The following is a 27,092-nucleotide window of genomic DNA, read 5'->3' on the forward strand; positions in this document are numbered from 1 at the left end:
GAAAACATGAATGAATGTGATTTAAATTCTACATTACTTAGTATTTCAAATAATAATCTAAATTAAATGTAGATTAAGAGCGTATACGCACTATGCGGGTAGCCGCATTGCGGGTAGCCGTCCGGCTGACCGCAAGCACAATAATTATGTACGTAATATTCATTTCTATGCGCACTGCGATGCGGCTACCGCAGACCGCACAGTGCGCATAGAAATGAATATTACGTACATAATTGTGCTTGCGGTCAGCCGGACGGCTACCCGCATAGTGCGTATACGCTCTAACAGTTTGAGCGCACCGTTATAGAATATATTGTACCTAAGTATTAAATTACGTTAGTTTACATAGTAACAAAACAAAAACACGATGACTTTCTTTCGCGCTCGGTACCACAAACTAAGCATGTTAATGGTACGTGGCCCGCGTCACTTAACCCCCCGCGAGTTCCCCTCCGTTGCTATGTGAAAATACATTCGTCGCCCTGCTGTAGAAAAAATTGTAATACTGTGGCCTGGGCGTTATAACACGCCCAGGAAGTTCCTGAGTGCCGATAGACGTCCGTCTATCGGCATTTATAACAATTTTATATTAATATCACCATTCACCATCTTGAGGAAAAGCTTCTAATGTCGATTTAAAACTGCATACATACGAATTAACCTGATGAAACATGTTCTAAAATTGTCCTTACTCCACTTTAAAGCATTACAAAAATAACATACTACGTTAATATCGCCTATACAGAAGATGATCTGTAATCAATTGTGAGGTTATAAGCAAACCCACTTTTATATTTGTCGGACCCCACCACCGAATTCGTAGATTGATCTTCTATGTTTACCTCTAATCTAAGTCATTAAGACTATGTCGAAATCTGTCTGCAGTAAGAGGGGCCTCTCGCTCCGTCCGTCCGTTTCCAGAGACCGAATAGTTTCAATTCTTAATCTTTCATTAAACAAACTTATTAATCGTTTTTGTCTCAATTAATTGTAATATTCGCGTCCTTACTCTAGTCATTGCTTATGCTCATGTTCATCTTCAAGAGATCGAATAATATTATGGTGCACCCTATCATTTGTCAAACGGTCTTCATATTGAGTAAAAGTTTCAGATTCTCGAGATAAAATATGACGGCCGTGATCAGCTGTGAGACATTATACCCTCTCAGTGAAGGTTTCGGTCTCACGGGATAGTACATGCCGTTCGCGGTCAGCTGTGAGCCGCAATTCTCGTTGTGAAGCGGTTTCAGGTTCTCGGCATAACACATGTTGTTTTCGGCCTATAGTAAGCCTCTTACCTCTAACGATTCTTGAGAACTCTTATTTCTCATTTTCTTAGCTTTGCTCGATTTTCGAGATAAAGATTTTTTAGGTGGCACTGATGCATGAAAATAAAAATTGAGTTGAAATGGACTGAGAGTGTTATAGACAAATATAATCAGAAAGCTTCGAACTCCTAAGCTATCGGAAGTTACACGTGTTATTGTGAGTCAACCATAAAAGATATACATTTATGATGTCGGGAGATATTTTTTATATAATAAGGAGAACATTTCTTTCATACAATATGATTTCTGTGTAGCTTTAACTCTACTTTTACTGCTCTGCTCAGGAATATGTAAAATAATTGTACCAAGTTTCGTTTAAATCCGTCGAGTAGTTTTTGTTTCTATAACGGTTATACGGATAGACAGACGGACAAAAATTTTACTGTTTGCTTCGTTGGCATCAGTGTCGATCCCTAATCACCCCGTGATAGTTATTTAGGAAATATATTTCATGTACAGATTTAATATAAGTATACATAATATATTTAGATTCCAATTTCCATGTAACGTTAAATTCGACTATACAATAACTAACAGACAACGCAGGTTACTCTCGTTTCCGTAAGTTGAGGCGGCTACATATTCGGTCCTCATAACATCACTTTTAGTGAACGAAACGACAGCGCGGTTTAATTCGATGCCAATACCATCAGAAAAAAGGAAATATTTTTAATTGTGAAAAAATATTATGATTTACACTATTAACACTATTTTAATATAAAATATATGGCTGTGAGTGTGTAAAAATAAATCTAGCTAGTTTCACATCACACTTATGTTTATAATTAGCTATACGACATGAAAATATACATATTTATTTACCAAGCAATAATCATACAGGTAAATACTGAACAAAAGTATTAACAGTCAAAGTTTATTTTTACTAACATTTAACAACATGTAAATGATGAAGAAATAATAATTATCAACGAACTAACCTTTTCTATAATACTTAACACAGCACATTTTTTAAATTATCTTGCTCAACTCTGCTCAAAAATTTGAGGGTTTTGTTGGAACTTTAATGTGTCAAAACTATGATATATCTAAACTACGATACAACTTGCATGCGGAAATGCTCATTACAATCTGTGAATTTAAAGAATAACTAACAACATACTATTCAGTTTTATTGAGCTGATGAATATCTTTTGCCTGGAAGAGATCACCGCCGCCTAATAAATATACGGTGTTTTCTTATAAAATCGTAACATAATTTCTTTTATCTACTAAATTTTAATAAGTAAGTTTTCTTTATTATTTTTATCTTAAAATGAGCTTGAGCTTATAATATTAGGCAAAAGTATACATTAAAATTTCAGGACCGCACCTTAAATGGGGCGCTTGGAAAATATGCCTACGGGTTATTAATAGAGAAATGATACACAACAAAGTTATGTTGGTTCCATTTTATTTATAAAATATAATGAAAATGGGCAAATATAAAACATATTATGTAAAATGATTAAAAATAAATAAATGAAGCAACTACGATTCAAAGAAAACATCTTTTTCAGTGTGAAAATGCTCTATGCAATCCTGGATGATGAGTATATCATGTACTCTCATCCCAGTACGGTCGATAGCCATAACGATAAATATTATAATCAGATAACAGCAAAGTCAGAATAAAAATCATAACTTGTACAGTTGTGAGTGCAAAATTTATGTTTCATTTGGCAATAACATTTTTTTCGGTACTAAAACGTAGTACTTTGATATGTGGTTGGCTGCCCCTTCTCTCCTTCCTGAAAAATATCCTCCAAAATTACCCGAGATACTTCCAATGATTGAACCATACGTTGGACATTAACTTCAGTCAAAAATTGACGAAGCGGATGATTACTAATTTCCACTTAATCCTCGCTGCCACTATCTTCATCATCAAATCATCAATTTTCAAGTGGTGTTGTAAAATTGTCAGCAGAAATCGTCTTCCAAAGGCGATATAATTTTATGAACATTGAATCTGTAAATAAAAAACCAAAAGTTAACTGTAAATCTATAAAAAAAGCTACTTACAAATAAAATTTTATCAACAAACTACTGTTCCCAACGCACCTCAAAATCTTGTAAAAGTCAAAAAGAATTCATCATTTTATTATTTCATTCTAAAAGTGTAATATAAAACCTTTATAAAACCAATAAAAATGTTGTGTGGTTTTATGAAACCACGGTAAAAGTGAAACTTAGGCACAAAATTATCGTATTTGTACGATAATTATCGTACGGTTCGACCGTCACGCGACATGCGCTACACAGACCAAAAAGTTTGAGACGATGTAATAAAAGTTTCACTTTAAAAAACATGAATTGCTATCATTATAAATAATAAATACCTATAAAAGTAACAACTTACCTTTTGTGGGAACGCATGGTGAAAATTCATTAAACACAAAGATTGAATTTGATATTTTTGGGTTTATGACATTCAAATGCTTTATAAATATAAATTTATAAATAATAAATTTATAAAGAATAGAAACATTCGATCACGAAATTATGTGGGTTCGAGTCCCGCCTCGTGATCGAATTTTTTCTATTCTTTATAAATTTATAAAACACGAAGATTTTAAAAATGTAACCAATGAACACAATCAATATTAGATTAATTGTAATATTGCTCTGAGATTGTAATGGTGTCTAGTTTGACTTAAAATAATAAACATCTACCCTCACTTTTAAAAATGTAGTATATTCACACGAAATATAAGCGCACCTTATAGGGAAGGGAAGATATGGGTTAAAGAGTTAAATAAATAACATGATTATATTTAAATTATTAATTTTCAACAGTATTTTCAGTAGTGTTAACATGTAAATTGATTTGATTTTTACGAAATCTCATAGATGGCGCTGTTTCAGATTTGTCTTTATACTACTAAATTCATTAAACTGTTTCTCTGCCCAAATTACGTAAATGACATAGTTTTTATTTTGTAAAGCTAGATAATAGCATGGCTTACTCGAAACCAACATTTAAACATGAGTCTTTAGATTGTACGCTGTCGTATTACACATAAAGGTTCACAGCTCCTCCCCCGGAGGTGATATCATGATAATATGTTTAAACTATCCTCACCCGACCTCTTAGGAATATTCATGCAAAATTTGAAGTAAATCTATGCAGTACTTTTCGAGATTAGCTCGGTCAAACATACAGACAAACAGACAAACAGACAAACAGACAAACAGACAAAAATTCTAAAAACTATATTTTTGGCTTCTATATCGATTATAGATCATGGATTATGTATTCTTTTAAAAAAATATTCAATGTACAGTTTTGATTTTCCTACGATTTTATTATAATTATTTATGTATATGAAGTAAATCTATGCAGTACTTTTCGAGATTAGCTCGGTCAAACATACAGACAAACAGACAAACAGACAAACAGACAAACAGACAAAAATTCTAAAAACTATATTTTTGGCTTCTATATCGATTATAGATCATGGATTATGTATTCTTTTAAAAAAATATTCAATGTACAGTTTTGACTTTCCTACGATTTTATTATATGTATAGATTCATTTGTTTATATAATTAATTATTTATTTATAGAACTTATTTGTTTATTTATTTAATTATCGATCCGTTTAGTTTTTTAGATGCTACTTATTTCTTATTTTGTTTTTCGTTCTTTTTAGTTTTGCTTTTAAATTTTGTTTAAATAAAATATTTCCGTTACTTCCCAAAAGTGATCTGGAAAATTTCACATTTGGGTCAGAGCACTTCCAAGCAGCGGAAACATAAATTTTTTATTTTGTTACTACTTTTATGAGTTTTCGTAGAAAAACCCATTCAAAATGGTGTTAGGCCTTATCACGGGAGTTATGCAGCTGACCCTTGTAGAGGACCCCTGCACAACTCTCACGATTCTTTTTCTCATAATGAAATACCAAAATATTACACATCTTGAGAAGTAAAGCAAGAAATGTCTCCGATCACATGTAATTTATGGCCGAGGCGAAGCCGAGCCTCTTAATTATTTTTGTTTTTTTCCAGAACATTTTAAACTAGGCATTTTTTACTCAAATGTTTAAACTTTAGATTTTATCATTATGTATATATTATATAAGATGAGGATCTTCGGACATAACACTGATAAACGCTTGAATTTCTGCTGTAAATTTATACGATTCAGTTTGATTAGTCTTTTGAAATGATAGATTTGTTAGTCCTGAAAATTTGCTATTATATCTTACAATTTTATTCACGTGTATGTTATGAACTTGTGTTAATTATAAAGTTTAATTATGTTTAGCATATAATAATTGTTCATGAGAGCGGCTGAGGCAGCCTTTCGGCACGCGCGTGGCTCGGGCGATCACCGAATTTTAGTAGCATTGAGCATGATCACAACTTGGCTGGGTGACCGTTTAGCCACGCGTTGGGTTCAAACGAAGGTCTCTGATCGTTAGGCGCGGGATGAAGAGCCAGTGGTCGGTAAAATGGGAATTTTATCGATCACTGGAGCTTCACCCAAACCGAAACTGTACTGGCTAGGTTTTCTCTGTGGTTTTCTTAGCCACTGCACCTCCATTGCACAAGGGAGGTGGTAGGGCATCACCGTAATGAAGCATTACAATATAAAGCTCAAGTCGGGCCACAGCCGCACAATGAAAAGCAGAAAAAAAATCAGTTGCGATATAAAGGCAAGGCCGTAATTGCGGCTATACCTTAGATCATTAAGTAATGGATGGAGCACGCTGGCAAATGTTCTAACTAAACTTTCTGCCGATTTTGGTGCGGGGAGGGTAACTCACACTTTGAAACACAATCACACATTCACAAAAATAATTTGTGTCTTTACAAACTCAAACTATTACAAAATTGACAGACTAGCATGTTTTTGCACACATACATCGATTACACAGAAAAATCTCTGTACATATACGTAATAATACAATCGCTCTAAAGGGATGTAACCATATCGATATTACAAAAATAATAATTTTGTTGAAATTAGAAATTAATATTATATTCATAAAAAATACTACACAGGTCATTTGTAATGTTTTCATCATTATTATATACGAATATGCATACGAAAAAACAATAAAACGCCATTTTATTTGTATTTGAATATGTATTTATTCAACACATCACATATTATATTCAATAAAATAAATATCGGTACAGAGATATTATTTCTGTACCGAGGTGTCCATTCTGATTTTCTCCCACAGCATTCAATCCACCTTAGCCTTAAAGCAGGATTTTTTGTAAATCTGAAATATACGCAATATTAATACATACATATAAACAAACTAGCTGCTCCGCGCGGTTTCACCCCCGTGGCTCCACTCCTGTTGGTCGTAGCGTGATGATATATAGCCTATAACCTTCCTCGATAAATGGGCTATCTAACACCGAAAGAATTTTTCAAATCGGACCAGTAGTTCCCGAGAATAGCGCGTTCAAACAAACAAACAAACAAACAAACTCTTCAGCTTTATAATATTAGTATAGATTACATAATAGAGAGGTTACAAGATTAACATTACAAAAAAACGGCTAAGTGCGAGTCGGACTCGCGCACGAAGGGTTCCGTACCATTAAAATGTTCTGCCAGTTAAAAGTAACCGAGCGTAAATTTTAATAAATATATACACGACTTACAAAATAAACATTATACTCCTTTTTATGCAGTTGTGTAAAATTTTAATATAATAAAGATTAATTCTCATCTCATTTCAAATTATACTTAGAAAAATATTTTTTTATCGACATTCAAGTTAAAAGCAGTCCGTCACTAAGAAAGTCGTAAAAATTTACGACCTTTTAAGCGACGAGTTTTTAAATTCAACTCTATCACTAAGTTCATAAAGATTAAATTTGAATTTCTTTTCAAGATAGTCTCGCTACATCGCTTTATAGTCTCGTGGGGAGTGCGGTTCAATATCGCGTTCTAAATTCAACTTTATCGCTTAGTTCATAAAGATTAAATTTGTATTTCTTTTCAAGATAGTCTCGCTAAATTTGTATTTCTTTAAAATATAGTCTCGTGGGGAATGCGGTTCAATATCGCGTTTTAAATTCAACTTTATCTCTTAGTTCATAAAGATTAAATTTGTATATTTTCTTTCCATGATAGTCTCGTGAGGCCGCATCAATGATCGAGTAAACACATGACTCGATTATTTGTCTTGATCATATCGCTAAACGATACATCGACGATTATTAGAAATTGCATTTAAATTGATATTTACGTAAAAAAAATAAAAAAATACTTACAAATGAAAGGTTATTCCATCTTTTTTAATATTTGATGTGTTTGACTTGCTTCTGCAAGACTTGACAGCACAAAACGGCATTTTTAGCGGAGCACTCGCAGACGTCCTTTCGATGTTTTACGAATACGCACAGTGTTTGTAATCGATTACGCAAGTAATTTTTATGAATGCATAAGATTTTTCGATTTGAAAAATCTTATACCTCGGCAAAAGGGGAAGCGCCTGTGAGTGTTATCCATTACTTAATGATCTTAGGGCTATACACTAGAAAACAATTAAAATTATAAAAAAAATTAAATTAATAATTGTTCATGAGAACCTATTTTTAGTGTTATTCGTAAGTTATGATTTAATAAAGATTTTTCTTAAGAAACTGGTGTTGGAGACTTATTTTCATAACCTTATCAAGTAAACCAAAAACTTTTCACTACCGCTGTTATCGAATATTTGTAATTGAAAACATTTTGAGCAATTAAACTAAACTTATTCTATAGTGTCAGTCAACATTATTCAGTGTTACCAATGCATCACAGTACTTTGAATGCACTTCGTGAATGTCTTTTTTAACAAATGCTTCATAATAAGATTCACTTGGTCTGTAGATAGGTTAATATTTTCCAGATCCTCTTTAAAGACATATCAAAGTTTATTACAATTATAGACTGCTTACAATAAACAACCATTGCTGTTTGTTTAACCGTACAATAATTCATCATTGTTGATGACTCGTAAAAAACCCAAGCTATGGAACCGATAAGAGGTTATTTTGACGTGCGGTCAGGCCATAGATGATATTATTACCCATCATTTGCAGCTGATAATACTGACCGCATTGAGACCGAGTGGTAACCTATTAAAAACTCGAATTTCTATTACCCGAATCTTAAAATCCCGAAAACGGTTGTTAGAACTTTTAAAAGACAGATGTTATGAATGACAACTTTTTAAAATTCCTTTTTTAATTTCCCAGATGAATCAATTTCCAGATACACCAAAACCAGATTTTTAAAAAGTATTTTTTTGTTTCCCGTATTCTCATAATCCAGATATAGTTATACCAGATTCTCAGAATAAGATAGGTAACCAGACCGAGTAAATGATAGCCCTTTCATCCGTACACTTAAGAACCCTCAGTTTAGAAGCAACGTACATTAGTATACAGAATAACTGCATTCTGAAGAATCAGACTATACTAGAAGACCTTATAGCTCGAAAATCATTTTATAGTTTTAAAATGTAATTTTTACTTGGATTTGAGTTAACGGATTCTTCAAGTAATTCGTCACCTCTAACATTAGCCGCAATACCCAACGAAATACCTTTCCTTCTGTATTTGTTGTTTTTCAATAATGCGCATCGTTATAAAACATTAGATTAATTGCATTAATTCTTATCATTTATACTATTCTGGTTGAATGACCAATATTCACGGCGGTTCCTATAAACCGATGCCGAGCTTTAATAGATGTCGTCAGCTATCTTTGTAAAGAGTTGATTCACGTTATGAGTAATTTAAAGTTGTGATTAAATTCGGTCTAGTGAAATGATTGAACTTGTACTTAACTAGCTCTGCCACCCAAACCGAGTCTTGGCTTCCGACACGAGTTTACGCCACTTTCCTTGATCGCGCGCAGTTTCTTGCCAATTGACGGCCTCCAAGTGAATTTGTACTTGTATCGCTCAGTTATTTATGTGTTATTCTAATAGCTTTAAAAATAATGATCAAAAATCCTGATTAGATTCTCTAGAAATCTTGCGCTACACAGACATGAAATTTTCTGCTTGTAGATCAGTACTAGTGTCGACCACCATGTACGGCATCTGTTATTATTTTATGCTCTTACTAGCGGTCCGCCCCGGCTTCGCCCGTGGTACATATTTACGTTTTGCTCTACATAAGAACCATCCTCGTACTTCAAGGAATATAATAAAAAAAGAATTATCGAAATCGGTTTAGCCGTTCACACGTGATGCCGTGACAACGCGAAACGGGTGCGGACCCGCCGCCTTTTTATAGCTCCCGCCGCGAATTCACGCGCGATGACTTATAGCGTATTTCAGGTATAACTTTGGTGTTTCTACACCGATTTACATGATTCTTTTTTATTGAATAGGTAATAATGTTAACTTTTTAAAGTGAAACTTTTATTACATCGTCTCAAACTTTTTGGTCTGTGTAGCGCATGTCGCGTGTATCACACAACATTTTTTTAATAAGGGATGAGTGAGAGTGTTGTAAACGTAAGAGTAGACAAATATAATCAGAAAGCTCCGAATTGCTAAGCTATTGAAGTTTCACGTGTTATTGTGAGTCAATTTTAAAAGATAGACATATGCTGTCTAGGAATTTATTTTTATATAATAATTTAAGAACATTTGTGTCGTACATGATTTCTATGTAGCTTTAACCATTGGCTGCACACGCGACGGAAGCTTAAAAAATGGAGTAACTTCTCCCGTTTTCCCATTATTCCCTTGACTGCTCTGCTCATATTGATCGTAGCGTAATAAAAAGTATACTATAACCTGCCCAGGAGTATGAAGAATAATTATGCCAAATTTCGTTAAAATCCGTCGTGTAGTTTTTGTTTCTATAACGAATATACAGACAGACAGACAAAAATTTTACTGGTTGCATTTTTGGCATCAGTAGTGATCCTTTATCACCCCTTCATAGTTTTTTTTTTAATATATTTCATGTACAGAATTGGCCTCTCCTGTTGGTTCTAATGACCCATAATTTTTTCAACATGGGTCTGTAGTCTACATATTACGACATATAACTTTACATATTATAGAAGAAAAGCAGTTACCATGTTCTTGTTTGAGGATAGATTTTCTATTTATGAAGGAAATTGCATGAAACGTAGTAATAAAATCAAGAGAAAATATTTAAATTAATATAATATAATGCAGTCTTAATGACCAGGAACAGATCTTTGTTACTGCAATGTGAGATAAACAATGTTATATTTAAATAATACTGATAGAAAGTTTGTTTGGAAGGAAGTGATCGATGGTGTTTCATGTTAGAAGTAGGTAGGAATATGTTGGTTCCTACTTTTCACTGTTTTCAAACTTTAAACAATATTTATTAAACTCCTCTAAATATTTGTTACAAATTCATTACGTCGAGACAAAAGTTATTAGGTACATAAACTAACTAGCGGTCCGCCCCGTCTTCGCTCGTGGGACATTTACGTTCTCTACATAAGAACCATCCTCGTACTTCAAGGAATATAATAAAAAAAGAATTGAGTATTTGAATTAAATTTTTTTTTGTGATAAATGGAAAGATTATATATTAGTTTTATAACAAAACTGTTTTTATTTTTATTTTTTTGCAATAATTCAAAAGTTATTTCAAAATAAAAATTAGTCTTTGAATCCAGTACCGAAGACACGCCGACAACTCCCGAAGCGTCACCCGAGCGCGTGTGACGTCATAATGTTAGTTTTCACTCATTGCAGTTGATAGAAAAATAAATATAGTTTGAAAAACTAAACAGGATAATAAGATAAATTCATGAAATTATTGTATTGTTACCGGGTTTTTATAAGTATACAAAATTTATATTAAATCCGTCGGTTTATAGTGGGTCTAAATCGAATTGAAAGGAGAATTGGTTACATACAAACATATGTTTTAAGCTAATCCTGGCGATCCTTATCAGGATAAATTTATGATATTATTGTATTGTCATCGGACCTTGATAAGTGTTCAAAATTTGAACAAAATCCGTCGGTTTTAAGTGGGTCAAAATCGAGTCGAAACTTCGAAAGGAGTCGGTTACATACAAACATACAGGTGAAGCTAATAAAAGCGTGTTAATAATAAATAAAGTGTTTTGATCTATTTAATTTTGTTGTCATTATTAAATTACATATTAATTATATTAATTGTTAATTATATTATTTAAATTTATATTAAAAATGGTGAACCTCAAAAGTTATCGTTTTGTACCATTATGTACGAATATACAAAGGCAACTCCTGACAAAAATCGGTGATCATAAATATATCAACATCAAGAATATTATTCGTAACTAACTAATTCGGAACCAACTAACAAATCGTATTTTAGCAATAAACTTTCAATATTATTGTCTAGTCACGTGTAATAGCCGTAAACGCTATGTACTGCAGTTAATACATAGCTATAACATTATGACGTCACAACTGTGGTGACCAGTCATGGCGCGTTTGTAGTCACGTGATTCTAACTTAAATTTCATCAATTTTTAATTGCTTATAATTAACGGAAAAAATTGTTTTTGAAGTTATCTATACTAATATTATAAAGAGGAAAAGTTTGTAAGTATGTATGTATGTATGTATGTATGTATGTATGGTTTTCACGCAAAAACTACTGGACCGATTTCAAAAATTCTTTCACCATTAGAAAGCTGCATCTTTACTGAGCAACATAGGCTACATTGCATTTTCAAAAAAATTAGAGATCCTTACCAAAAATGCAATAATGTAACCCAAGGTGTAAAAAAATCCTCAATAAAACTTCTGTCATCGCGTGCGCTGCGGAATCTATTGAAGATAGAACAAAAAAATGTTCTACGGTATTCAAGAATGGATCAATATCTACAAGAAAGTCCGCGATACCATATGTCCATCTTCAGTAGTTATGTTACTACAACAACTTTTTTACGTTTTCAAAGTAAATACATGTTATCCATACACATATATTAATCCTTATCCCATTAAATGATGTTTTATTATAGACTGTTTCAATACCAGCAAAATACTTTTTAAATGAAAAGAATTGGATATTCCATTCAAAAGATATAACGAATTTTTAAAAGTGTCAATCTACAGAAAATAGTAGGTATACTGTTCGAGCAGGCCGTAGTGCGCGGGTCACGGAGGAATTCTACCAATATGCGTCTTGACGGAACACAGTGAGGTTTTGGTCGGTAGGAAATAGGAATCCGACATAACCCACGGCCCCTCCCCCGGAGGCCGTGGGTATCTATGAAAGATTTCCCCACTAAAACAAAAAAAAGGCCGTAGTGCGGGACGGGGTAAAGGTGATTTTCATGTGATTAAAAATTAAACCTATAGTCCGACCTATAGTAGACTTTTCACTGTAACGATATCGCTATCTAAGCGGGTGAAACCGCAGGGCATTGCTAGTTTGCATTAAATATCAATATTATTAATAATAAAGTTTCAAAATACATAAAAAAAATCAATAATTTTTTTTTATTCAAATACTCAATTATCGATATCTGACTGAACAGAATTTGATCGTGACTCGTTCTGTAGCTTTCACTGAAGACTTTAAAAAATCACCCAATTGGTCGTACATTTCTCTAGATATAGATATATCACCATCTGAAGTGCGTTGTATTCCTGCTAATGTAAAACTTCGCAGAAGTTCATTAGCACGATTTTTTTCATTTTCGAAGTACTTGTGCACATTAAAAACGATTTCTCGTGCTCTACGATGGAGCACCGCACCTCTCTTCGAACTCATTTTGAGTTGAAAGTCCACTCAAACGCACAAACTTAACAAATATGAATAACCAAGTCAACGATGATAACAAAAAAAAACAACAATAACAATGAAGTCCAGTAGGAAACAGATATAAGACGCACGCGCGTATACACGAAAGCGTAGCTAACGGCACACTGGTAGCTTCTCAGTTGCGACTTGCGTAGCAAAATGGCGACATATTAGGGTGACCAGTAGCATTAACTATGAAAATGTTAACTTTTTATGAATACTGTTTCCATACCTGTATAATTAATTTATCCATAATCCATCAGTGAAATTCAATAAATAGTATTTTTTAATGAATATAACGATTATACAATAATTAAATATAATCATGAACAATAAAAAATAATTATATGAAAATTCTGTTTCGCACATTTTTTTGCTGGCAGTACTAATTTGACAGTTTTCGTGTGAAGTTGGCAGAAAGCGCGGTCCTATTCTTAGTTGGCACGCATAGTAGCACTGATAAAAACGTATTTACTTTTACAAGGTGTATTAATTCGGATTGTTTCTTCTTGTAAATTCATATTTAGGCTACACCATTTTTGTATTTTAACGAGTTTTAATCTCAAAATTACCACAAAATCGACTGTGAAAAAAAAGCAAACAGAAATATACATTCCGAATTGATAACCTCCTCCTTTATTTTTGAAGTCGGTTAAATATCAAAAAGGTAACAGCCCTATAGCTATAACAGTGCTAACGTCATAATTTCATCGCAGGGGCTTAGTTAACTGTATGTACATTGTACAGTACTCCAAAATTAATAATGCGCATGCAAATCTTCGCTAATTGTCGTATTTCCGAAGACACTCGAATCATTGAATCGTAAGAGCCCTAAACAACGCACTTGCATTTTACACCTTGTTCAAAAGAAATAGAAGTCAATTCACGGTCATACACAATCAAAAACACTACTAATTAATTCTAATGTTTATATGTGTAAAATATATGATAACATGCATTTGTATTACTTTTTATTAACTGAGAACAATTATTCTTGTTTATATAAAAAATTAGACACAATTATTATCAAATACAATACTTTTGAACAAATAAATATATTTCATTCATGTTCGATAGGGGAAACAGAATAAAAATTGGTTTTCTTAACCCTGGCTCTCTTAGCACTCGCCATGATGAGTTTATGGTGGCAATGGATCGTCACGCTGTCGATATCATGGCAATCAACGAAACATGGCTGCGTGAGGGAGAGGAAGGGCGAGCACCAAGTGTGCCGGGTTACCGTCTACGCCATATCCCTCGGCCACAGACTGTACGTTCTCGGGGAGGTGGGGTTGGATTTTATCTTAACACGTTCGCTGCGGCACAGATATATCTGTACTTTCCATTACTGCGTTACGGGTCGTTTTAAACCTTGTCCTATACCAGAGATTGTGGCGGCACGAGGCATATTAAACCCCACCGCCCGTAGGAGACCAAAATCCTTTTTTTGGCGCCAAATAAGACAAAGTGTGCGGCTTTTGTCGTGATTATTATTAACAATGAGTTCATTAACCTAAATCTACCGCCGCCCGTGGTTAGATTAGTTAGTTTAGATTCTATGGGTAAAATAAAATGTGGGGTCTGATGTACCCCATACCGCACTGAACAATAGCAGTTTTTCATATAATTTAGTGATGGGAAAAGAAATATCGATTTTATTTAATTGTATTTATTTATCAAACTTATGGATGTTTTTTATTAAAACAGGCCAAACCAGAATATTGTTTGCAACCAGTGCATTCTGTGAGAATTTCCTTTACTTTTTTTGTCGGCCTCACGACTTGTTAAGAAGATGCGGAGTTTTTCGTAACATCCTACACATCTCCTCTTCTTTGATCCCTTTAAGAGATGATGTGCCTTGTTTGTTGGCTTGTTGACTTGGGCAAGAGTTAAATTTTGATGAGCCATACACCGATTGCCGGGTGTTTTGGATTTGCCGCTAGTTGATTCAATGAACAAACACACTAATAGTAATCACTAGCTGTTGCCCGCGACTTCGTCCGCGATTACGTCGTTTTCGTCATTCGTCGTTTAAAAAAAATACGTGACACTTTATTTTTGAATGTTCTTAATTGTCTCTTATAAAAATTAACTACATTAAAATTGAATACTCTGATAAGAAAATCTTAAAATCGGAGGACATCGAAAATCTGAGGAAAACATGAGTGAATTTGATTTAAATTCTACATTACTTAGTAATTCAAATAATAATCTAAATTAAATGTAGATTAACATTTAACAGTTTGAGCGCATCATTATATAATATGTACCTAAGTATTAAATTACGTTATAGTTTACATAGTAATTTTACTAAAACACGATGACTTTCTTTCGCGCTCGGTACAACAAACTAAGCATGTTTGTGGTACGTGGCCCGCGTCACTCGACCCCCCGTGAGTTCCCCTCCGTTACTATGCGAAAATACATTCGTCGCCCTACTGTAGGAAAAATTGTAATATTTTAAACGAATAGTCGAATACAAAATATATTTGAAGAAACTTAGGTTGGCCTTCAGGCAAAAGGGATCCTATCAAATGATAAACTTGACCTTGTATCTTAAAAGTAAGCATGAAAGGATCCTCTGATAATTGTTGAGCACCAAAGGATCATTTAAAACGCACTACTATAAGAGCGAATATTGTCTAAGAACTGTTTAGATTGCACATGTTCCTCTAAAAGTAGTGATTTCAAAGGTTCTGGTATATCTTCAAACGAAAGCCGACTCCTTACTCCTCTTTTAAAAAGAGCGGGCCTCCTAAAGCATTACAAAAAGTACATACTACGTTAATATCGCCTATACAGAAGATGATGTGTAATCAATTGTGAGGTTATAAGCAAACCCACTTTTATATTTGTCGGACCACACCACCGAACTCGTAGATTGATCTTCTATGTTTACCTCTAAGTCATTAAGACTGTCGAAATCTGTCTACAGTAAGACGGGCCTCTCGCTATTCGTCCGTTTCAAGAGACCAAATAGTTTCAATTCTTAATCTTTCATTAAACAAACTTATTAAACGTACTTGTCTCAAATAATCTTGTCTCAAATAATGGTAATATTCGCGTCCCTACTCTAGTCATTGCTTATGCTCATGTTCATCTTCAAGAGATCGAATAATATTATGGTGCACCCTATCATTTGTCAAACGGTCTTCATATTGAGTAAAAGTTTCAGATTATCGAGATAAAATATGCCATTTGCGATCAGCTGTGAGACGTTATACCCTCTCAGTGAAGGTTTCGGTCTCACAGGCAATTCTCGTTGTGAAGCGGTTTCAGGTTCTCGGCATAACACATGTTGTTTTCGGTCAATAGTAAGCCTCTTACCTCTAACGATCCTTGAGAACTCTTATTTCTCATTTTCTTAGCTTTGCTCGAATTTCGATATAAAGATTTTTTAGGTAGCACTGATGCGAGTGAATAAAAATTAAGTTAAAACGGACTGAGAGTGTTATAATCATCAATCATCATCATATAATAAAATTGTGGAAAAGCGATGTCTGTACAATGAAAATATGTAGAAAAAAAGTAGCAGGTGTTATTATTAAATCGATCTTGAACCCAAAACTGTAGTTAAAATTTTTTTTGTCTGTTTGTCTGTATGTTTGTGCACGCTAATCTCAAGTTATGGCCATTTAAGTAATCACGGCGAACATTTGCTAAGGCATTCTATTGTACACTGTACAGTGTACGATAAAACGTAATTTATCTGTTATATGTACGCTACAGTTATTCCTTTACATGTCCAGGTGATCATATCAAAATTCCCCAAGGGTTTGGGGGTAAACTGAGGTAGTGGGGGGGGGGGGCGGGGTCAAATTAACATTATGGTTACTTCTAATAGGTAAAGGAGAATGGGCATTTTACTATGGAAGCTGGGCCTGAACCCTTGAGTTGGACCAATACACATGAGATAGTGTTTTTATAATAGATCATAACACATACATAACGGGAAAAATATATATAAAAAAATAATCAACCGGGTTTTTGTACAGTCACATCAAGTTTTATTTCTTTGTGTATAATATTTTTTGCAATAAATAACTGTTATAAGACAATGACAATATCTTTATGTTACTCCAATTCACTTTCACTTACAAATACGTACTAATATTAAGCCTTCTAATAACCGAAATACACTAATATTATGTTTTGTAACAGGTACCTATACCGTGTTTATTATAATTTAACGTAGTTGGACGTTTTTTGTGGTTAAACTCAGTCACTCCAGTGACATTTAGATTTATACTTACTTCACTCGAATTAAAAACACCGTTATTGTGCGCAAAATAATAGCCAAATAAATAAAACTTTTTGCCTTGACTGTACAAGAACCCGGTTGATTTATTTTTTTATTTTATTTTTTTCGTAAGGTATGAGTAATGATCTATCACAAAAACAATATTTCGTGTGTATTGGTCTTAGCCCAAGTTTCAGGCCCAATTTGCCCATTCTCCTTTTCCACATAAAATGTCCTTTAAATTATGTCGTATTATATTTTTAACCCCCGACGCAAAAAGACGGGTGTTATGTGTTTGACTGCTATGTATTTCTGTGTGTGTGTGTGTGTCTGTCTATGGCACCGTAGCTGGCTAACAGGTAAACCGAATTAGATGCGGCTTTTTTTTTGTTAGGCAGCATATTTTCCGACGCTGGTTCTTAGATAAATTGTATCAAAATCGGTTCATCCACTTATTATACCTACATAGAGGTAAAAGTGGGAATGAAAAAAATGATATAATAATTTATTTTTAAAGATCGTCGGGAAGTTTATGAAATTATTTATTCCTTTTTCTATACACTTTTCTTCGTCTAAACGGTTTAGTTACGTGCTCCCTCTCTCTCTCTCTTTAGCCTTTAGTTACGTGCGTGAGACAGGAAACATCTAATTTGGATTTGTTGCTGGATTTGATAAAAATTGAGTATCGATTAAGCTGATCAGTGGCTACACGGGCTACACCATACATTATTAAAAACATCCATTTAAGAAAGGAAGGAAATAGAATTTGCTCCTCTCCCCCCCTGGTTCCTAAAAAATAATATGACATAATTTAAAAGAAATTTTACGTAGAATTAGTTAGGCATTTCTTTTTTGATTTTCGATATTATATATCTACTAATCATAATTTTTAATTACAATATTATGTAGTAACTATTTGGTATAGGTTAGGCATTTCATTTCTTGATTTTCTTTAATAAGTTGGTACGTAAGTTTTTTAGCTCAGTTTAGTATAAATTTTAATAACAATTCTTTTAATTATTTATGGTAGTACGTATTTACTCAATAATTGTATGTTAAGTAGTAATTCAGCATGGGCGTAGCCACGGTGGGGCTGGGTGGGGCGCTTACCCTGGCTTTGATCTGGTAGGTACCAATTGTGAAGGGGAGTGGGCGTGGGCGTTGGCGTGGGCCTGGGAGTGAACGTGGGAGTGGAAGTATGAAAATAAAAAAAAATATTGTTGCCCCACCCTGAGCCCATGGTCATAGGTCCCATAGTCACTATTCCACGCGGACGAAGTCGCGGGCACAGCTAGTAGACAAATATAATCAGAAAGCTTTGAACTCCTAAGCTCAACCATAAAAGATAGACATTTATGATGTCGGGAGATATTTTTTATATAATATGGAGAACATTTCTTTCATACTTGATTTCTGTGTAGCTTTAACCATTAAGGTTGCACACGCGACGAAAGCTTAAAAATGGAGTTACTGCTCTGCTCACGAATATGAAAAATAATTGAACCAAGTTTCGTTTAAATCCGTCGAGTAGTTTTTGTTTGTATAACGGTTATACAGACAGACAGACGGACAAAAATTTTTGGCGTCAGTGTTGATCCCTAATCACCTCGTGATAGTTATTTAGGAAATATATTTCATGTACAGAATTGACTTCTACAGATTTAATATAAGTATATAAGTATACATATATTTAGATTCCAATTTCCATGTAACGTTAAATTCGACTATACAATAACTAACAGACAACGCAGGTTACTCTCGTTTCCGTAAGTTGAGGCGGCTACATATTCGGTCCTCATAACATCACTTTTTGTGAACGAAACGACAGCGCGGTTTAATTCGATGCCAACATCAGAAAAAAGGAAATATTTTTAATTGAGAAAAAATATTATGATTTACACTATTAATACTATTTTAACATTAACACAAAATATAAGACTGTGAGTGTGTAAAAATAAATCCAGCTAGTTTCACATCAAACTTATGTTTTTAATTAGGTATACGACATGAAAATATATTAATTACCAAGCAATAATCATACAGGTAAATACTGAACAAAAGTATTAACAGTCAAAGTATATTTTTACTTACAACATGTAAATGATGAAGGAATAATAATTATCAACGAACTAACCTTTTTGTATTATTGTTTATAAATATAAATTCATAAACAATAAATTTATAAAGAATAGAAAAAATTCGACCACTAAAGAATGCTGGTTCGAGTCCCGCCTCGTTATCCAATTTTTAAAACACGAAGATTTTTAAAAATGTAACCAATGAACACAATCAATATTAGATTAACTGTAATGGTGTCTAGTTTGACTTAAAATAATAAACATCTACCCTCACTTTTAAAAATGTAGTATATTCACACGAATTATATGCGCACCTTATAGGGAAGGGAAGATATGGGTTAAAGAGTTAAATAAATAAATAACATAATTATATTTAAATTATTAATTTTTAACATTGTGTTCAGTAGTGTTAACATGTAAATTGATTTGATTTTTACGAAATCTCATAGATGGCGCTGTTTCAAATTTGTATACTAATAAATTCATTAAACTGATTCTCTGCCCAAATTACGTAAATGACATAGTTTTTATTGTGTAAAGCTAGATAATAGCATAGCTTACCCGAAACCAACATTTAAACATGAGTCTTTAGATTGTACGCTGTCGTAGTACACGGAATACGTAAGAAAAAAAAAGGTTCACAGCTCCTCCCCCGGAGGTGATAGCATGATAATATGTTTAAAAAAGCCTCACCCGACCTGTTAGTAATATTCATGCAAAATTTGAAGTCAATCTATGCAGTACTTTTCGAGATTAGCCTGGACAAACATACAGACAAACAGACAAACAGACAAACAGACAAACAGACAAAAATTCTAAAAACTATGTTTTTGGCTTCTATATCGATTATAGATCATGGATTATGTATTCTTTTAAAAAAATATTCAATGTACAGTTTTGACTTTCCTACGATTTTATTATATGTATAGATGATTATCAACCTATTTGAAGAAAGTTACTCAACATATTGTCACATTCACGTTTCTATTAACGATATTTATTATAACGAGTAGTTTGAAAATTAGGTACCTATATCCACATTCAAGTCCTTCTTTGTAAAAGCTTCAATAAGTTGTTCCACAAATAGTCTCGAATGCGTTGCACAACACTAACCGCGTGAAGCTAGCTTAGGGTGCGGTACGAGGTGCGCGGTGGTACGAGGTGTTCGCAACCTCGTTCCGCACCGTGTTAGAATTTTTATTTGTTCAGTGCGGCACGAGGTCTAAGAAACCCGGTATTAAGGTCGGTATACCATTGAACTAGGAATCAATAGCACATCTCAGATATATAGATATCACTTTCCTACACTGAACCAGATGGAAGTTATGCCTCCCGCACGACAGAGAAGTTAAAGTTTTTTCCTACCGCTATAACGACGAGACACGGACAGGGTGTTTCAAGCCCTGTTTCGCAGCGAACGTGTTAAATCGAGCTTGTCGTACCGCATATTAACACATCCAGTGACACATCCCGTTGAACAGATGTGGATAAAAATAACAAGTTGTGGACGCACAATTGTTATCGGTACTGCGTACCGGCCGCCGTGGTTAGACGTTGACACATTCTTTGATGCTCTCATTGACTCCATAGGCACATTCATTTTTAGTGACTATCTCGTACTTTTAGGTGATTTTAACGTGAACGTATTGAACAAAAATCACAACAATACAAAAAAGTTATCCGAATTTTTACAATCAGCGGGATTGAACCAAATTGTGTCTCAACCTACTCATTTTACAAATGACAGTGAAACATTAATTGATTTAATTTGTACCAATGCAGGCGTATCTAGTGTAACAGTTGATCACATTGCCTCTCTTAGTAATCACTCTGTTATATCTTGCCATTTGAATATTTTAAAAGAACGGACAAAGCCAAGGTGGATCTCGCGTAGATGTATAAGGGACATAGATCATAATCATTTTAATAAATCGTTAATCGCAGTTGATTGGAACTACTTGTTATCAATAAAAAATGTCAACGATATCGTTACTTTGTTCACAAGTAGTATGGTAGAAATTTTCGATTCACATGCGCCTAGGAAAAATATACATATATGTCAAACTGAAACAGCCACCCTGGTTGACGTATAATATTAAACAAATGATGAAAAGACGAGACGAAGCTCAAGCCAGGGCTAAAATTTGTAAGACAGATAGTGCCAAAAACTACTATATCGATTTAAAAAAATATGTTGCATCTGCACTTCATCGAGAAAAAACAGCTTACTTTGAAACATACATTAATTCTAACATACAAAATCCACGCGCCTTATGGACCCATATAAAAGATAATGTACAGATTAAACTAAAAGATGACTTCATACTTCCAGCGCATATCAGTGACGCCAATACTATAAATACACATTTCCTAAATGTTCCTATCAATAACGCCGTACCAACATCTTACTTAGCTCACTTCAACGAACATCGCTTTATAAACAATTCCTCTTTCGAACTGAAGCCTGTGAGCGAAGATACTGTACTAAAGGCATTAAAGAGTCTCAAGTCTCAAGCAGTAGGTGTTGATGACTTATCTCTAGATATGATTAACCTCACAATATCACAGACACTACCTATCTTGACGCACATTATTAATGTATCTTTAAAAAGTGGTACATTTCCGGCGATGTGGCAGAGTGCATTGGTGCGACCACTTCCAAAGAAAAGTAATCCTGCATCTGTTAAAGATTTACGGCCTATTAGCATCTTGCCATGTTGCTCCAAAATCCTTGAAAAAATTGTTCACAAACAGTTAATGGATTATCTTGAGTCCAATAACATACTGCCCGACCTTCAATCTGGTTTCAGAAAGCGAAGAGGTACTGTAACGGCATTGACAGATGTGCTGGATAATATTTTATGCGAATAAGATTGTGGTAAAGGAACGCTTTTGGTCCTTTTAGACTTTTCACGTGCTTTTGACACCATAGATACTAACCTACTTTTGTCAAAATTGGTCTATTATGGCTTTAGCCCAGAATCTGTTGCTTGGTTTAAGAGTTATCTAGGTGAACGTAGGCAGACTGTAGTGGTCTCTAATAGTGACGGTACTACTTCTCTTTCTCACTGTAGCCCAGTGAAAAGAGGAGTACCTCAGGGTTCTATTTTGGGACCTGTATTGTTTGTCTTGTACACTGCTGATATAATATCCAAAATTAAGTACAGCCATTACCATATTTACGCTGATGATGTCCAATTATATACCTCCTTTAAACCTGACAAAACTCACGACTTCATACAAAAATTGAACGACGATCTCGACAGTATTTCAAAGTGGTCAGCGAATAATGCATTAGTACTTAACGCAGAAAAAACAAAATTTATGATACTGGGTACTCCTCAAGTTATTAAAAAGGTTGAGCAACAAACGTCGCCGTTGCATATAAACGGAGTCCCGTTAGAACGTGTGCGTGAAGCTCGGAATCTAGGTGTTATTTTCGATGAAGCACTAAGATTCGAAAAATTCATAAATACAACAATCGCAAACTGCTTCTACCGATTAAAACTATTATACCGAATAAGAAGCTATCTTAATCCTCGTCTGCGTCTGAGACTGTGTGAGTCTTTGGTTCTGTCAAAGCTTAACTATGCGGATGTAATGTACGGTCCTCGTCTCCTGTCTCGTACAAAAAGAGCCATACAACGAGTGCAAAACGCCTGCGCTAGGTTCTGTTGGGATATTCCTGCTCGAACACACATTTCACCTTACTTGAAAAATGCAAATATCCTCAACATGGACCACCGTAGGCGTTTATATCTTGCATCTCTTCTCTTCGATGTGATCAGTACCAAAGCCCCAGCATATCTTTATAGTAAGCTGACATGAATGGGAAGTGCGAAGGGCATGACTACTAGGGCGACCCTCGTCAAGCTGGCAGTACCAAAACACCATACATCCATTTTTAAAGGTAGTTTTAAATATAATGCGACTAAGTGCTGGAATAATTTACCACCTCCATTGCGAAACTCGAGGACCTTATCAAGTTTTAAATATGGTCTCAAAAAACAGCTACTTACCGAGTTTCGTAACCAGCCTTAGTCGCATTGTTATTACAGTCGTACCGTGATTGTTGTATTTATTGTTTACTCCCTGTTATTCTATATGGTATTTTTTATTTTTATTTTTTATCTTATGTATAATTGTGTTATTATAATATTGCATTTAAATTATTATTATTATTAATTCCTATGTATTCTATTAATTGGTAGATATATTTATATATTATACAATATATATTTAAGTACACAAAAATTATAGTATTCTGTATTATATTATATTTAAGTATTATTGATTCACATCTTTTGACTGGCACTCCAACAAGGGACTACTGAAAATCAGCGCTTCACAACATAACGTGTAGCACATGCTGAGTAGCTACCCTTTTTGGCACCACACTGATCAGCAGTAAGTACCTACCTTTTTAATGTATTTTCTTTTTTTTTCTGTTTATTTTTGTTATATTTTGTTTTCTCTTTGTATTGTGTGGTGCTAAATAAACATTTTTTCTTTCTTTCTTTCTTTCTTTCAAAACAATTCGGGCGGTAGATGACGGTAGCTTGTCAGTCAAAAAATTAAAAAATCCGTCAGTCGTCTTTAAATATTGGTGGTGACTGCACGTGCTCTCTCTGTGTGGAATTATATAGAGCTGCTATTACATACCCTTCTTGGTTTTGTTTTTAAAGGTGAATTGAATTAATCGATGAAATGATTTACACAGGTGATGGCAATTGGCAGTAGGGAAAGTGAAAATGAATAAGAGCATAATGAAAGTTCCAATGTATCTAAATGTCAGAAATATAGATAATCCCTGATTTTGATTGTTTTTATTTTTATTTTTTTGTAATTGTCATAATATTGAAGAATGATCAGTACTGTAAATACTTTTGAACGGAGATTTTAATGATTAGATTTATATGGTTTAAATATTATAAACCTGTGTTTGAAAACCATATTTTATACAATATAAATTTTGTGTTATTTTAACCTTCTTTTCTTCCATCATTACACCAGCTTCAGTAAGACACTTTAAAAGTACTATAAAATTTTCCAAGTAAATCATTCCAACAATGATATATTCGCAATCGTGGGGTCTATTTACTTACAAGGAATTATCGAAACAAAATCGTTACTTTCAAATACATATTAATCTGTTTTAGCACAAAACATATAATTTGACTAAATTATGCATGAAGAAAATGCATTTAACCACTCTATATAGATATCATCTTCGGACGCTCCGGGAATATGACAGTTGCCGAACAGTGACGAAGATTTCTATGCGCATTATTACTTTTGGAGTACTGTACGTATATATGTATCTGTCAACTGTGTTGTTACTAAGCAGCTCGTGAATTCCAATACATTTAAATTAACGGTCTATGTTTGAATAGAATTAATTATGTGTTAAAAGGCCTGTGAATATTATATCTATTAAATCTTTGTGTAACTTGTAGGGCTCTGTACAGGTTAAAAATATTCTACACGATTACAAAATTTACACGAAAGCTGGATTTAATTAGATTTTATTCGGTTGTTGCGTGTTATATTGAAACAAAAATTTGTGCCCAAATCACTACATAGTTTAAAACAAAGTCGCTTTCTCTGTCCCTATGTACCTATGTATGCTTAAATCTTTTAAACTACGCAACGGATTTTGATGCGGTTTTTTTTAATAGATAGAGTGATGCAAGAGGAAGGTTTTAGTATATAATTTTTTTTTATGTTTTAGGCAAAGCGGGCGAAGCCGCGGGTGGAAAGCTAGTCAATTATAAACAAGCTACCACGCATAGAGGATAAACTGGGAAAATAAAAACTATGTATTATTCTACTTCCTACGCGGGTATGGGTAATAATAATAACATTTTCAACGGTTAGTTTTATAGGATTTATAGTCGAGATGGGGTTTCATGTGTTGTTATAACACAAACAACTGATGGAATTGATTCATTAATTATGCGAGCAATATATTGAATTTTTTTATGAATTTCCTAATTGCTATATTAATTTAACAGGCGTATTTACATTTTCACAGGAAAGTAAAAAATGATCGTCTCTACATTTCTTTTCAAGCGTTATTTTAATTCCCTACACTGAAGTTGTCGCTTAAGCACCACAGGACCACATGACAGGACAGCTGTTCTCTGGCATGATTATTATTATAAAACTAGCTTTCCGCCTGCGGCCTTGCTCGCGTTTTCAAAGAAAAACCCGCATTACGCATAGTTCCCGTTCCCGTGGGATTTCCGGGATAAAACCTAGCCTATGTTGCTCAGTGAAGATGCAGCTTTCTAATGGTGAAATAATTTTTGAAATCGGTCCAGTAGTTTATGCGTGAAAACCATACATACATACATACATAATTACAAACCTTTCCTCTTTATAATATTAGTATAGAAGTATAGATATATTGTACTTATGTGTTACATTGTTAAAATTATTAAAGAGCAATTATCGAGTATCTTACGAGTTCTTGTCTGAAGAAACTGTTTTCCGGACTGGTGGTAAATTATTATTTTTCTGTATTTTGACAAATCTAATCTAAGTCTAGTTGGATAAATAAATGTCGAGTTTGATATTATATTATAGGTACCTATTGAAAATATCTTAAGGGCGCGTATAAAGTCAAATCACCAATCAACTTTTAGTTGATACGTGTAATATTCAAGACCAAATATAAAAAATAAAATATATGTAAAACTTGATGATATTTTCGATTATATTGTCAGATCAAAAACATAAAATATTGAAATTGACTCGATAGAAAAAATTCACGAAGTTACCTCTAAATTTCACACTTTTACGTTTTTTACTGGACATGGTAATACTTATTAAGATTTTTTTTTCATAAACAATTATATTAAAACATTTGCAATATATTTGTCAGAGCATTTTGTGTAATTACTTTTAGTTTTGGTTTAATCACGATAAAACACTTTTGGCGCTTACTATATTTTTAATTACGCAAGAAATCATCTTCCATCGCACGTTCCGGGAGCTAAAAACATAATTCTATTTCATACATCAGACGCTATCGCTCCGTTGAGACGAGTAGACCACGCTAAAATTGCTGCGCAGTGTTTTATAATTACGCCGAATATTGATTTGTAAACAACAAAATGAGAAACGAGAACTAAAAAAGATTCAAATTGAAAAGATAACTAAATGTCGAAGGTAAGTTATAATAGTATTGTTATAATATTAATAAATAATAATTATAATATAAAAAGATAAGTCTTGATTTACCTATTTGAGAAAGTTTAGTTTCTGTAAAATAATTTCCGCGGGCTGAATATTGACGCGATAGCAGCAGCAACTATAGATAGGTAAATAAAATTCATAGTGGTACCTAATTCTTACAGTCGCGGTGCAATCAATCAAGTCAAGAAAGATTTATATTATTATTATTACTATAGGCAGATCCTATGTTCGCTCCAGTAAATAATAATATCAATAATATGTAAACCGGTTGTGAATAGTACATATATATTATATTTACAATCTGTATTAGATAATCATACATAACATCTATACATAGGTATAACAAATTCGTACGAAAGTCAAAACTGTACTTACATTGAATAGGTATTTTTTTATAATATACATAATATGTATATGTATATATATAATATATTCATAATCTGTATTACATAGTAATATGTAGTACATATCTATACATAAATA

The sequence above is a fragment of the Colias philodice genome, chromosome 24 (genome assembly GCF_061535455.1).
Source record: "Colias philodice isolate Cphi_HAF_F1 chromosome 24, ilColPhil1 Martin Lab GWU primary, whole genome shotgun sequence".
In the NCBI taxonomy this organism is placed as follows: Eukaryota; Metazoa; Arthropoda; class Insecta; order Lepidoptera; family Pieridae; genus Colias; species Colias philodice.